Consider the following 14260-nt stretch of genomic DNA (forward strand, 5'->3'; position numbering starts at 1 on the left):
TGCTGAAAACAAAGCCCGCCTCCTAGCTGTAACAGCACCCCACGCCGGGGATTTCTTATTTGCTGTGCCCAATGCAGCCCTGGGAACTCGCCTCAGTCATGACGCTCTCCGCATTGGAGTTGCCCTTCGCCTTGCCGCCCCCATCCTCACCGAACATAGGTGCATCTGCGGAACTGCGATGGCAGACCAATATGGTCGTCATGGTCTGGTATGTCGTAAATCACAGGGTAAAATTGCAAGACATGAAGAAGTCAACAACATCATCAAGAGGAGCCTCGCCACAGCCCGCTGCCCGGCACAAAGAGAACCACACTTATCCAGACCTAACGACCCTCAGAAGCGCCCTGATGGGGTCACCTTGCTACCTTGGAAGGATGGTAAGCAAGTGGTATGGGACTACACGTGCGCTGCCACACTGGCCAGTACCTACCTCCACTACAGCACACGTGAAAGCGGTGGTGCTGCTTCTTTCAGGGAATAGCAGAAATTTATTAAATACCGAGGTCTAGCACACTGCTACAGCTTTGTTCCGATCGGCTCGGAGACCCTTGGTTCGTGGGGAAAATGTGCATTGAAGTTCCTGAAGGAATTGGGGGACAAATTGATCAGCGCTACAAAAGACCAGAGAGCAAAAAGTTTCTTGTTCCAGCGCCTCAGTGTTGCGATTCAGAGGGGAAATGCCTGTTGCGTCTTGGGCACTAGTCCAACTTCAGAGGAATTCGAAGAAGTGTTTGACTTGCAACAATGATCGAACCCGTCTGTGACATTCATCAATGTTTCCCAGTGTTGTGTTTTTCAAGAGATCCATAACCTTTAAGCACCTTTTTGCATTATTATTTTTGTATCAACCCATGTATATCGTGTAACCATCAAATGCATAATAAAGCACAAAAAATAAAAAAGGAAGGGGGTGGTAGGAGAAAAGCACACAGAAACTGTATTGGAGGGGATCTAAACATTCCCTCTAATGCGTTATGCGTGGTTTCCTCCGAGGCTATGGGTCCCCCTTCTTCCAGCTAGAGGTGGTACTCCCTTCCATATTAATTAAAAAAAAAAATATATATATATATATATATATATATATATATATATATATATATATATATATATATATATATATATATATATATATATATATATATGTATATATGTATATGTATATATGTATATATATATATATATATATATATATATATATATATATATATATATATATATATATATATATATATATATATATCCTTGTTTACCCGGTCAATTCCTCTGATAATTTTGTAGGTTGTGATCATGTCTCCCCTTACTCTTCTTACCAGTAGATTTGTGTGTGTGTGTGTGTGTGTGTGTGTGTGTGTGTGTGTGCGTGTGTGTGTGTGTACTCACCTACTCACCTAGTTGTGTTTGCGGGGGTTGAGCTCTGGCTCTTTGGTCCCGCCTCTCAACCGTCAATCAACAGGTGTACAGATTCCTGAGCCTATCGGGCTCTGTCATATCTACACTTGAAACTGTGTATGGAGTCAGCCTCCACCACATCACCCCCTAATGCATTCCATTTGTCAACCACTCTGACACTAAAAAAGTTCTTTCTAATATCTCTGTGGCTCATTTGGGCACTCAGTTTCCACCTGTGTCCCCTTGTGCGTGTTCCCCTTGTGTTAAATAGACTGTCTTTATCTACCCTATCAATTATTATTGATACACACACACACACACATCATGTGTGTGTGTGTGTGTGTGAGTGTATATATATATATACCTGGTACATCATGCAAGGCCTGATTTGCCTAATAGGCCGAGTTGAATTCTTTATTTTTAATAAATTGTTTCCATTTGGTTTAGGTTAATATAGGTTAGGTTAGGTTAGGTAGGTAGGTTGGGTTCGGTCATATATCTCTGTTAGTTGTAACTCTAGAATTTCAACTAGTTAGTTGAAATTCTGGAAACTTGGCTTCTTTGGCTTTGCATAGTAGGCCAAGAACTGCGTTCTGGCTACTAGGTACAATATATATATATATATATATATATATATATATATATATATATATATATATATATATATATATATATATATATATATGCAAACAAGCCTGAATGGTCCCCAGGACAATATGCAATTGAAAACTCACACCCCAGAAGTGACTCGAACCCATACTCCCAGAAGCAACGCAACTGGTATGTACAAGACGCCTTAATCCACTTGACCATCACGACCGGACATAATGAGGTGATAGCCGAGGCTATTTGAACCACCCCACCGCCGGCACTCGGATAGTAATCTTGGGCATAGCATTTTACCAAATCACCTCATTCTTTGGGGCACACGTGAGGAACACAAATGCGAACAAGCCTGAATAGTCCCCAGGACAATATGCAACTGAAAACTCACACCCCAGAAGTGACTCGAACCCATACTCCCAGAAGCAACGCAACTGGTATGTACAAGACGCCTTAATCCACTTGACCATCACGACCGGACATAATGAGGTGATAGCCGAGGCTATTTGAACCACCCCACCGCCGGCACTCGGATAGTAATCTTCGGCATAGCATTTTACCAAATCACCTCATTCTTTGTGGCACACGTGAGGAACACAAATGCGAACAAGCCTGAATGGTCCCCAGGACAATATGCAACTGAAAACTCACACCCCAGAAGTGACTCGAACCCATACTCCCAGAAGCAACGCAACTGGTATGTACAAGACGCCTTAATCCACTTGACCATCACGACCGGACATAATGAGGTGATAGCCGAGGCTATTTGAACCACCCCACCGCCGGCACTCGAATAGTAATCTTGGGCATAGCATTTTACCAAATCACCTCATTCTTTGGGGCACACGTGAGGAACACAAATGCGAACAAGCCTGAATGGTCCCCAGGACAATATGCAACTGAAAACTCACACCCCAGAAGTGACTCGAACCCATACTCCCAGAAGCAACGCAACTGGTATGTACAAGACGCCTTAATCCTCTTGACCATCACGACCGGACATAATGAGGTGATAGCCGAGGCTATTTGAACCACCCCACCGCCGGCACTCGGATAGTAATCTTGGGCATAGCATTTTAACAAATCACCTCATTCTTTGGGGCACACTTGAGGAACACAAATGCGAACAAGCCTGAATGGTCCCCAGGACAATATGCAACTGAAAACTCACACCCCAGAAGTGACTCGAACCCATACTCCCAGAAGCAACGCAACTGGTATGTACAAGACGCCTTAATCCACTTGACCATCACGACCGGACATAATGAGGTGATAGCCGAGGCTATTTGAACCACCCCACCGCCGGCACTCGGATAGTAATCTTGGGCATAGCATTTTACCAAATCACCTCATTCTTTGGGGCACACGTGAGGAACACAAATTCGAACAAGCCTGAATGGTCCCCGGGACATATGGCGGTGGGGTGGTTCAAATAGCCTCGGCTATCACCTCATTATGTCCGGTCGTGATGGTCAAGTGGATTAAGGCGTCTTGTACATACCAGTTGCGTTGCTTCTGGGAGTATGGGTTCGAGTCACTTCTGGGGTGTGAGTTTTCAGTTGCATATTGTCCTGGGGACCATTCAGGCTTGTTGGCATTTGTGTTCCTCACGTGTGCCCCAAAGAATGAGGTGATTTGGTAAAATGCTATGCCTAAGATTACTATCCGAGTGCCGGCGGTGGGGTGGTTCAAATAGCCTCGGCTATCACCTCATTATGTCCGGTCGTGATGGTCAAGTGGATTAAGGCGTCTTGTACATACCAGTTGCGTTGCTTCTGGGAGTATGGGTTCGAGTCACTTCTGGGGTGTGAGTTTTCAGTTGCATATTGTCCTGGGGACCATTCAGGCTTGTTCGCATTTGTGTTCCTCACGTGTGCCCCAAAGAATGAGGTGATTTGGTAAAATGCTATGCCCAAGATTACTATCCGAGTGCCGGCGGTGGGGTGGTTCAAATAGCCTCGGCTATCACCTCATTATGTCCGGTCGTGATGGTCAAGTGGATTAAGGCGTCTTGTACATACCAGTTGCGTTGCTTCTGGGAGTATGGGTTCGAGTCACTTCTGGGGTGTGAGTTTTCAGTTGCATATTGTCCTGGGGACCATTCAGGCTTGTTCGCATTTGTGTTCCTCACGTGTGCCCCAAAGAATGAGGTGATTTGGTAAAATGCTATGCCCAAGATTACTATCCGAGTGCCGGCGGTGGGGTGGTTCAAATAGCCTCGGCTATCACCTCATTATGTCCGGTCGTGATGGTCAAGTGGATTACGGCGTCTTGTACATACCAGTTGCGTTGCTTCTGGGAGTATGGGTTCGAGTCACTTCTGGGGTGTGAGTTTTCAGTTGCATATTGTCCTGGGGACCATTCAGGCTTGTTCGCATTTGTGTTCCTCACGTGTGCCCCAAAGAATGAGGTGATTTGGTAAAATGCTATGCCCAAGATTACTATCCGAGTGCCGGCGGTGGGGTGGTTCAAATAGCCTCGGCTATCACCTCATTATGTCCGGTCGTGATGGTCAAGTGGATTAAGGCGTCTTGTACATACCAGTTGCGTTGCTTCTGGGAGTATGGGTTCAAGTCACTTCTGGGGTGTGAGTTTTCAGTTATATATATATATATATATATATATATATATATATATATATATATATATATATATATATATATATATATATATATATATATATATATATATATATATATATATATATATATATATGGCACAACTCTCCTAAACACGAGAGTTAAGTATACAACTTTAGAACACTTTCCCACCAGGAGACTCGAACCCTAGCCAGCACAGAAGCCTTCCAGCAACTGGCATAACAGGTACGCCTTAACCCGCTCCACCACCCGCTCAGACCCTTAAAAGAGATGGTAATTTCGGAGTATTTAAATACCCCAAAGATCAACACCTCCCAAGAGCACCAGAGCAAGTGAGGGGTCATTTATACGTTAATTTCATCAAGTCCCTGTTAATATGGGAAGACACAGTGTCTCTGCTTAAGGCACAACTCTCCTAAACACGAGAGTAAAACTTAACTCTCGTGTTTAGGAGAGTTGTGCCTTAAGCAGAGACACTGTGTCTTCCCATATTAACAGGGACTTGATGAAATTAACGTATAAATGACCCCTCACTTGCTCTGGTGCTCTTGGGAGGTGTTGATCTTTGGGGCATTTAAATACTCCGAAATTATCATCTCTTTTAAGGGTCTGAGCGGGTGGTGGAGCGGGTTAAGGCGTACCTGTTATGCCAGTTGCTGGAAGGTTGCTGTGCTGGCTAGGGTTTGAGTCTCCTGGTGGGAAAGTGTTCTAAAGTTGTATACTTAACTCTCGTGTTTAGGAGAGTTGTGCCTTAAGCAGAGACACTGTGTCTTCCCATATTAACAGGGACTTGATGAAATTAACGTATAAATGACCCCTCACTTGCTCTGGTGCTCTTGGGAGGTGTTGATCTTTGGGGTATTTAAATACTCCGAAATTACCATCTCTTTTAAGGGTCTGAGCGGGTGGTGGAGCGGGTTAAGGCGTACCTGTTATGCCAGTTGCTGGAAGGCTTCTGTGCTGGCTAGGGTTCGAGTCTCCTGGTGGGAAAGTGTTCTAAAGTTGTATACTTAACTCTCGTGTTTAGGAGAGTTGTGCCTTAAGCAGAGACACTGTGTCTTCCTATATTAACAGGGACTTGATGAAATTAACGTATAAATGACCCCTCACTTGCTCTGGTGCTCTTGGGAGGTGTTGATCTTTGGGGTATTTAAATACTCTGAAATTACCATCTCTTTTAAGGGTCTGAGCGGGTGGTGGAGCGGGTTAAGGCGTACCTGTTATGCCAGTAGCTGGAAGGCTTCTGTGCTGGCTAGGGTTCGAGTCTCCTGGTGGGAAAGTGTTCTAAAGTTGTATACTTAACTCTCGTGTTTAGGAGAGTTGTGCCTTAAGCAGAGACACTGTGTCTTCCCATATTAACAGGGACTTGATGAAATTAACGTATAAATGACCCCTCACTTGCTCTGGTGCTCTTGGGAGGTGTTGATCTTTGGGGCATTTAAATACTCCGAAATTATCATCTCTTTTAAGGGTCTGAGCGGGTGGTGGAGCGGGTTAAGGCGTACCTGTTATGCCAGTTGCTGGAAGGTTGCTGTGCTGGCTAGGGTTTGAGTCTCCTGGTGGGAAAGTGTTCTAAAGTTGTATACTTAACTCTCGTGTTTAGGAGAGTTGTGCCTTAAGCAGAGACACTGTGTCTTCCCATATTAACAGGGACTTGATGAAATTAACGTATAAATGACCCCTCACTTGCTCTGGTGCTCTTGGGAGGTGTTGATCTTTGGGGTATTTAAATACTCCGAAATTACCATCTCTTTTAAGGGTCTGAGCGGGTGGTGGAGCGGGTTAAGGCGTACCTGTTATGCCAGTTGCTGGAAGGCTTCTGTGCTGGCTAGGGTTCGAGTCTCCTGGTGGGAAAGTGTTCTAAAGTTGTATACTTAACTCTCGTGTTTAGGAGAGTTGTGCCTTAAGCAGAGACACTGTGTCTTCCTATATTAACAGGGACTTGATGAAATTAACGTATAAATGACCCCTCACTTGCTCTGGTGCTCTTGGGAGGTGTTGATCTTTGGGGTATTTAAATACTCTGAAATTACCATCTCTTTTAAGGGTCTGAGCGGGTGGTGGAGCGGGTTAAGGCGTACCTGTTATGCCAGTTGCTGGAAGGCTTCTGTGCTGGCTAGGGTTCGAGTCTCCTGGTGGGAAAGTGTTCTAAAGTTGTATACTTAACTCTCGTGTTTAGGAGAGTTGTGCCTTAAGCAGAGACACTGTGTCTTCCCATATTATCAGGGACTTGATGAAATTAACGTATAAATGACCCCTCACTTGCTCTGGTGCTCTTGGGAGGTGTTGATTTTTGGGGTATTTAAGTACTCCGAAATTACCATCTCTTTTAAGGGTCTGAGCGGGTGGTGGAGCGGGTTAAGGCGTACCTGTTATGCCAGTTGCTGGAAGGCTTCTGTGCTGGCTAGGGTTCGAGTCTCCTGGTGGGAAAGTGTTCTAAAGTTGTATACTTAACTCTCGTGTTTAGGAGAGTTGTGCCTTAAGCAGAGACACTGTGTCTTCCCATATTAACAGGGACTTGATGAAATTAACGTATAAATGACCCCTCACTTGCTCTGGTGCTCTTGGGAGGTGTTGATCTTTGGGGTATTTAAATACTCCGAAATTACCATCTCTTTTAAGGGTCTGAGCGGGTGGTGGAGCAGGTTAAGGCGTACCTGTTATGCCAGTTGCTGGAAGGCTTCTGTGCTGGCTAGGGTTCGAGTCTCCTGGTGGGAAAGTGTTCTAAAGTTGTATACTTAACTCTCGTGTTTAGGAGAGTTGTGCCTTAAGCAGAGACACTGTGTCTTCCCATATTAACAGGGACTTGATGAAATTAACGTATAAATGACCCCTCACTTGCTCTGGTGCTCTTGGGAGGTGTTGATCTTTGGGGTATTTAAATACTCCGAAATTACCATCTCTTTTAAGGGTCTGAGCGGGTGGTGGAGCGGGTTAAGGCGTACCTGTTATGCCAGTTGCTGGAAGGCTTCTGTGCTGGCTAGGGTTCGAGTCTCCTGGTGGGAAAGTGTTCTAAAGTTGTATACTTAACTCTCGTGTTTAGGAGAGTTGTGCCTTAAGCAGAGACACTGTGTCTTCCCATATTAACAGGGACTTGATGAAATTAACCTATAAATGACCCCTCACTTGCTCTGGTGCTCTTGGGAGGTGTTGATCTTTGGGGTATTTAAATACTCCGAAATTACCATCTCTTTTAAGGGTCTGAGCGGGTGGTGGAGCGGGTTAAGGCGTACCTGTTATGCCAGTTGCTGGAAGGCTTCTGTGCTGGCTAGGGTTCGAGTCTCCTGGTGGGAAAGTGTTCTAAAGTTGTATACTTAACTCTCGTGTTTAGGAGAGTTGTGCCTTAAGCAGAGACACTGTGTCTTCCCATATTAACAGGGACTTGATGAAATTAACGTATAAATGACCCCTCACTTGCTCTGGTGCTCTTGGGAGGTGTTGATCTTTGGGGTATTTAAATACTCTGAAATTACCATCTCTTTTAAGGGTCTGAGCGGGTGGTGGAGCGGGTTAAGGCGTACCTGTTATGCCAGTTGCTGGAAGGCTTCTGTGCTGGCTAGGGTTCGAGTCTCCTGGTGGGAAAGTGTTCTTAAGTTGTATATATATATATATATATATATATATATATATATATATATATATATATATATATATATATACATATATATATATGTCGTACCTATTAGCCAGAACGCATTTCTCAACCTACTATGAAAGGCCCGATTTGCCTAATAAGCCAAGTTTTCCTGAATTAATATATTTTCTCTAATTTTTTTTCTTATGGAATGATAAAGCTACCCATTTCATTATGCATGAGGTCAATTTTTTTTAATTGGAGTAAAAATTAACGTAGATATATGACCGAACCTAACCAACCCTACCTAACCTAACCTAACCTATCTTTATATTTTAGGTTAGGTTAGGTAGCCGAAAAGTTAGGTTAGGTTAGGTTAGGTAGGTTAGGTACTCGAAAAACAATTCCTATGTTCGAATGTATTTATATATATATATATATAAACATAGGAATGTTTATATATATATATATAAATATATATATATATATATATATATATATATATATATATATATATATATATATATATATATATATATATATATATATATATATATATACATATTGGTGTATACTGGCAGTAGGTTTTCTTTCAAACATGTTTCATTGAATATGACCGCATATTCTGTATTTATTATTTTCTGGTTTAGGGCTTCTATCCCTCTAACTATTTTCTTAGCATCAGGGCTTAATTGAAATAGGAGTTCTCCAAAACTCATTTTCGTACTTTTAAGGTGAAGAAAAGAAGTGATTTACTATAGAGTGTATTACACTCTATAGTAAATCACTTCTTTTCTTCACCTTAAAAGTACGAAAATGAGTTTTGGAGAACTCCTATTTCAATTAAGCCCTGATGCTAAGAAAATAGTTAGAGGGATTGAAGCCCTAAACCAGAAAATAATAAATACAGAATATGCGGTCATATTCAATGAATGAAACATATATACATATATATATATATATATATATATATATATATATATATATATATATATATATATATATATATATATATATATATATATATATATATATATATAATATATATATATATATATATATATATATATATATATGTATATATTATATATATATATATATATATATATATATATGTATATATATTTTATATATATATATATATATATATGTATATATATTTTATATATATATATATATATATATATATATATATATATATATATATATATATATATATATATATATATATATATATATATACATATATATATATATATATATAAATACATATATATATATGTATATATATATATTAGTATATTTTGGTAGCAGTCTTTCCTGTAGACATATATTATTAAATATGACCGAAAAAATAAGATTAATAATTCTAACACGAATTTTCTCAATCTTTCGTACATTACGCTTCACTGTTGGAGGTAAATCAAAAATCAATTCTCCAAAATTCATTTTTATTTCTAGTCTGACGCGACACGGGCGCGTTTCGTAAAACTTATTACATTTTCAAAGACTTTAGTTCACAAATACACAACTGAATAGAACTTACGTATCTCCGATTTTATATCTACATTTGAGTGAGGTGGGAGGGGTGATGTGGCATTAACACAAGACAGAACAAGAGGGGATATTAATAGGGTATTAAAAGTATCAACACAAGACAGAACACAAACAATGGGTATTGAATAGAAGTGTTTGTAGAAAGCCTATTGGTCCATATTTCTTGATGCTTCTATATTGGAGCGGAGTCTTGAGGTGGGTAGAATATAGTTGTGCAATAATTGGCTGTTGATTGCTGGTGTTGACTTCTTGATGTGTAGTGCCTCGCAAACGTCAAGCCGCCTGCTATCGCTGTATCTATCGATGATTTCTGTGTTGTTTACTAGGATTTCTCTGGCGATGGTTTGGTTGTGGGAAGAGATTATATGTTCCTTAATGGAGCCCTGTTGCTTATGCATCGTTAAACGCCTAGAAAGAGATGTTGTTGTCTTGCCTATATACTGGGTTTTTTGGAGCTTACAGTCCCCAAGTGGGCATTTGAAGGCATAGACGACGTTAGTCTCTTTTAAAGCGTTCTGTTTTGTGTCTGGAGAGTTTCTCATGAGTAGGCTGGCCGTTTTTCTGGTTTTATAGTAAATCGTCAGTTGTATCCTCTGATTTTTGTCTGTAGGGATAACGTTTCTATTAACAATATCTTTCAGGACCCTTTCCTCCGTTTTATGAGCTGTGGAAAAGAAGTTCCTGTAAAATAGTCTAATAGGGGGTATAGGTGTTGTGTTAGTTGTCTCTTCAGAGGTTGCATGGCTTTTCACTTTCCTTCTTATGATGTCTTCGACGAAACCATTGGAGAAGCCGTTATTGACTAGGACCTGCCTTACCCTACAGAGTTCTTCGTCGACTTGCTTCCATTCTGAGCTGTGGCTGAGAGCACGGTCGACATATGCGTTAACAACACTCCTCTTGTACCTGTCACGGCAGTCGCTGTTGGCATTTAGGCACATTCCTATGTTTGTTTCCTTAGTGTTGACTGCAGTGTGGAAACCTCCGCCCTTTTCCATGACTGTTACATCTAGAAAGGGCAGCTTCCCATCCTTTTCCATCTCGTAAGTGAAACGCAGCACGGAACTCTGCTCAAATGCCTCCTTCAGCTCCTGCAGATGTCTGACATCAGGTACCTGTGTAATAATGTCGTCAACATACCTGCAGTATATGGCCGGTTTCAAGTTCATGTCGACTAAGACTTTTTGCTCGATGGTACCCAGGTAGAAGTTTGCAAACAGGACACCTAGGGGAGAACCCATGGCGACCCCATCTACTTGCTTATACATGTGCCCATCCGGGCTCAAGAAGGGTGCCTCTTTAGTACAAGCTTGGAGTAGTTTCCTCAGAATATTTTCTGGTATGTCAAGAGGAGTACAGGCTGGATCACGATACACTCTGTCGGCTATCATTCCGATTGTACGAAAGATTGAGAAAATTCGTGTTAGAATTATTAATCTTATTTTTTCGGTCATATTTAATAATATATATATATATATATATATATATATATATATATATATATATATATATATATATATATATATATATATATATATATATATATATATATATATATATATATATATATAAATATATATATATATATATATATATATATATATATATATATATATATATATATATATATATATATATATATATATATATATATATATATATATTAGTATATTTTGGTAGCAGTCTTTCCTGTAGACATATATTATTAAATATGACCGAAAAAGTAAGATTAATAATTCTAACACGAATTTTCTCAATCTTTCGTACATTTCTTTTCACTGTAGGTGGTAATTCAAAAATCAATTCTCCAAAATTCATTTTTATTTCTAGTCTGACGCGACACTTGAGCGCGTTTCGTAAAACTTATTACATTTTCAAAGACTTTAGTTTACATATACACAACTGAATAGAACTTACACATCTCCGATTTGTTTATATCTACAATTGAGTGAGGTGGATGGGGTGAGGTGGTATTAATAGGGTATTAATTTCATCAACACAAGACAGAACACGAAACAATGGATATTGAATGGAAGTGATTGTCGAAAGCCTATTGGTCCATATTTCTTGATGCTTCTATATTGGAGCGGAGTCTTGAGGTGGGTAGAATATAGTTGTGCATTAGTTGGCTGTTGATTGCTGGTGTTGACTTTTTGATGTGTAGTGCCTCGCAAACGTCAAGCCTTTGAAAATGTAATAAGTTTTATGAAACGCGCTCAAGTGTCGCGTCAGACTAGAAATAAAAATGAATTTTGGAGAATTGATTTTTGAATTACCACCTACAGTGAAAAGAAATGTACGAAAGATTGAGAAAATTCGTGTTAGAATTATTAATCTTACTTTTTCGGTCATATTTAATATATATATATATATATATATATATATATATATATATATATATATATATATATATATATATATATATATATATATGTCGTACCTAGTAGCCAGAACGCACTTCTCAGCCTACTATGCAAGGCCCGATTTGCCTAATAAGCCAAGTTTTCATGAATTAATGTTTTTCCGACTACCTAACCTACCTAACCTAACCTAACCTAACATTTTCGGCTACCTAACCTAACCTAACCTATAAAGATAGGTTAGGTTAGGCTAGGTAGAGTTGGTTAGGTTTGGTCATATATGGTCATATCATATCATATATCATATATCATATATGGTCATATATCTACGTTAATTTTAACTCCAATACAAAAAAATTGACCTTATACATAATGAAATGGGTAGTTTTATCATTTCATAAGAAAAAAATTAGAGAAAATATATTAATTCAGGAAAACTTGGCTTATTAGGCAAATCGAGCCTTGCATGAGAAGTGCAAGTGCAAGGGCTGAGAAGTGCGTTCTGGCTACTAGGTTTCGATATATATATATATATATATATATATATATATATATATATATATATATATATATATATATATATATATATATATATATATATATATATATATATATATATATATATATATATATATATATATATATATATATATATATATATATGACGAGAGCCCTCGGGCGGTGTGACGTCACGAGGCGGAGGGCTCGGGGGGCGGCTGGTGCCTGGGCGGGAAGAGTACGTCACGAGACGTCATAGAGGGGAGACGAGCTCGAGCGAGCTCCGGACCTAGAGTTCAGTAGTAGACATACCAGTAGATTTAAGCTCCGCTTCGATTCTGCAGACAGTCTGAGAAGCCATCCAACTTCCGTGGAGTAGCCCAGAGGCAAGGACGGACCGGAGAGAGAGCCAAGAGCTCTATCAAGAGTCTGCAGCAGAGGGAACGTTGGGCTGGTGACGTCTGGAACGCCCACTAGAGGATCACGTCTTACACATCCAGCGAGAAGCTAGGGCCGGGACCAAATCTACATACAGTTAAGGCGAGGGGATGCTGTGCTGGACTGTGAGGAGTCGACAGTGTCAGTGAGAGTGAGGACGACGACGGAGGTACCTGTCTCCAGTACCCCAGAGTAATAGGAGGAAGGCAGTACCTGTTGAATGTGAGCATGGCGAGGACGCGTTATCATCGAGGACGACGGAGGAACCTGTGTGTGGGAAATGTTCATCAGGAGACCAGAAGCCAGGACCAGGCTCCTCAACATCCCCCAACAGAGGACGAGTCAGCTTTGTGGTTGGAGTGAAATAAGGCAGATAATTGTCCCTCCCCTTACCCCTTATGAGCTAGGCGAGCTAGAGTATTTTGTATGTTGTGAACATTTCTTCTCATTTTCTTGTCTAAGTGATAGAATATTAGGTTAGGATGCCAAGAACATTTAGGCGTGAGTTGGTGTGTGTGAGCATTAACGTGGTGATGTTAGTGATCCTAGAAGGGTAGTTGGTGTGCAAGGAGCCACCAACGTACTCTGAAACGTCCAACCAGCTGATCGCCTTGCTAGAGTCGTGGGAAAAATCACGACGTTCTGAGCTGATCGTGCTGCCAGAGGCGCGAGGTGTGTGCCCGTGCTGGAGGAGTGGACCCAGCCAGCTGACCGTGTTGCCAGAGACGTGTCATCGAGAAGTGTTGCTGCCAGCAGGATGATTCCAAACATAGACATTTCATTATGCCATTTATATGTGTATATATGTTTTTCTTCAGTAAACTTTTAAACTAACTGAGGAGTTTAAGTGAGCCTCCATTCTCTAGGGCTATATTTATGTATATTTATGAGACCATTAGTGGCACCTTGCACTGCACGTGACATTGCATCCTTAGCCAAGATAATTAATGAGACCACTGACGTGTTGCTGGGACACGAGTATAAACAGTCCAGCTGGCGTCCTCAGGACAGACCAGATAGAGCAAGAGAAAATGTTCCAGTGTCAGGACGGGCAGGTTTAGGTGAGTTATAGGAAGCTTGAGCCTCCCCACTCGCTAGGGTTGTATAAGGCCAGCCCTTAGTTGACTGGGGGAGCCCAAGGGCGAGCATGTGGCGCCCAGGTACTGAGGGGCTAAGACCTGTGGGACGACCCCAACCACAGGTTGGAAGGGGGTGACACCTGACAGTGGCGACCTTGCCAG

General features: G+C 40.8%; 2 protein-coding genes across 2 annotated transcripts in view; one reads left to right on the forward strand and one right to left on the reverse strand.

Moving 5' to 3' along the window:
• The window catches only part of LOC138350481 (uncharacterized), a 398783-nt gene that overhangs the window by 48750 nt on the left and 335773 nt on the right, over positions 1-14260 (reverse strand). The window lies entirely within an intron of this gene.
• Positions 1-14260, forward strand: part of LOC138350312 (craniofacial development protein 2-like) — a 33585-nt gene that overhangs the window by 13634 nt on the left and 5691 nt on the right. The gene's annotated exons all lie outside the window — the stretch shown is intronic.

This window comes from Procambarus clarkii, chromosome 45 (genome assembly GCF_040958095.1).
Source record: "Procambarus clarkii isolate CNS0578487 chromosome 45, FALCON_Pclarkii_2.0, whole genome shotgun sequence".
Taxonomy (NCBI): domain Eukaryota; kingdom Metazoa; phylum Arthropoda; class Malacostraca; order Decapoda; family Cambaridae; genus Procambarus; species Procambarus clarkii.